This window comes from Morus notabilis, unplaced genomic scaffold (genome assembly GCF_000414095.1).
Source record: "Morus notabilis unplaced genomic scaffold, ASM41409v2 Scaffold2144, whole genome shotgun sequence".
Classification (NCBI taxonomy): Eukaryota; Viridiplantae; Streptophyta; class Magnoliopsida; order Rosales; family Moraceae; genus Morus; species Morus notabilis.
Window position 1 is genome coordinate 16,914 of NW_010366772.1, and position 2,283 is coordinate 19,196.

The window sequence follows — 2,283 nt, forward strand, 5'->3', positions numbered from 1 at the left end:
AATAAAAATAAAGTATCTATACACAAATGGTCTAGGGACTTGATTTCGCTTTATTATTCCTATGTTCATCCTATTATGTAATCGCTAATCAATTCCGTTCAATTCATTAATCAAGGCTCTAATGTCACCTCGTAACCTCTCTCGAGTGCCTCACAAGGAACTATATTTAAATACTCAAAACAATATTCCTATTCGAAATGAATATTTAAACACAAATTAAGCTTCGCCTTTAGAATTAGAAAATAGGAATATTGATCGCCTCCCGACCTCACAACGACCTAAATCCTAATTTGATTATCTAATCGTTGATCTCCTCTCAGTCTCACAACAACCTAGACTATGTTTCTCAAATCTAGATAAAGAACTCAATCTCTCCCGAGCATCAAATTCGCAATCTAAAAATCATCTAACTCATTGGCCAAATAAATTAGAAGCATTAAGCATAGAGAAACATAAATGAATTGAAAAAGAAATTAAATTAACAATTAACACAATATTCAAAACATAGTTCAAATAAAACTACATCAAGTCCTAGATCTAATGTCTAGCTCAACATGAAAAAATAGATGAAAAAAGATAAAATCCAAAATCCATTGAAGAGCTTCCAAGGACCTCCAAGATGAAGGATTTTGGCCTCCTTTTGATGTTTTCTTCAGTTTTCTGGGGCTCTCATTCTCAAGTGGCATCTCTTTCCTTTTATACTACTCAGTTTCGAAGCTAGGGATTCATACGTGCGCTACAACCTGCGTGAAAACGCGCTGCAGCGCGCGTTTTTAGAAGAAGGATCTCGTTGCTGTGGGCTGAGGCGCGCTGCAGCGCGCGGGTAGGCTTCTGGGCTCGCGGGCGCGCGCATGGGTGCGCGCTTGGTGGCCAGGGTGCGGGTGCGCAGGGGGCCAGGGCGCGGGCGCACGCCCCATTCTGACTTGGCTTCACTGATTTGAGCACGCGGGCTCTTTTTTCTTCTTTAGGCGATATATCGCCTATTTACAAGCGACATATCGCCTGTCACTCTGTTATCTGCGCACCGTAGCCCACTTTCTTGCATTCCAAAGCCTCATCTTTTATGCCTTAAAATCCTCTTTCGCCTCCTCTTGCCATTGATTCACAAGTTGGGCAAATATTCTTCTTTTCTTCATGTAAAATCATCCAAGTTCGCATTTATTTATAATTCCTATAAAAAGCACAAAAAAAATACTTGAAGACTTACAAATATTCAAGCTTAAAAGTATTTGATTTGTTGGTAGAAATACCCCCTCATCAAATACCCCCAAACTCAAACATTTGCTTGTCCTCAAGCAAAAGAAAAGAAAGAAAAAGAAAGCACAAATCAAGTACTAAGACACAAACGAAAAAAAATGTGAGTTTTGTATCAAGTCAACAACTGTACATGTATCTCTAAAGCCACATAATGCTCTAAACTCAAAAGAAATGCAAACACTAAGATTATCTAGAATTTCAACATCAAGCATCAATTTCACTCGACTCAAGACTCTCAAAGTGTAAGTGTGCACAATCAATCTCAATCAACCAAATAAAATCCGGATAGACCTATGTGCTAAGGAGACTATGAGTGATATCTTAATAAGAACAACCATAGGCCCATTTTTCGTGTCACTCTCCACTAATAAAGGTTCACTTGTCATTGAAGATCAAAAGGACTTTTGAGGGTTGTAATATATGGCTAGGGTAAAAGGTGGATGAGATTAGAATTTTTAGGCTCAAATCATCCTAGGCATGTATCACAACTCATGGATCTCACATGATTTCTAAGAAAAGAAAAATTTTTTTTTACCAACTCTTCATTTTATCATACATTCACTTTCAATCGAACCCAAAAAGAAATAAAAACCACAAAAATTTGAGAAATAAAGACCACACCCCCAAACTCAAAATCAACATTGTCCCCAATGTTGTAAAGAAATGGAAATGGTAACTCAATTCCTCATCCGATTAACTCTTATTATTATTTTTTTTCTCTTTTTTTTTCATTTTTTTTAATTGAGAATGAAAAACAACACAAGCCAATCCACTAATGATTTCCCAAACATAACCCACACTTACTCTCAATCTTAGCGTTTAATGCAATCATGCCTAGTAGTGATGGGTTTAGGAAGTGAAAACGCATTTGGTGGTTTAGATGTACAAACATGGGTGATGAACGAAATAAGCAATATGGCTCAAAGGGGGTAAACAAATGATGAATTTTTTTTTTTTCAAGGGTTAACTTCAAAGGGCCAATCGATCTGAATAAAATGCCTTAATCTTCTCTCCAATGACACTAAA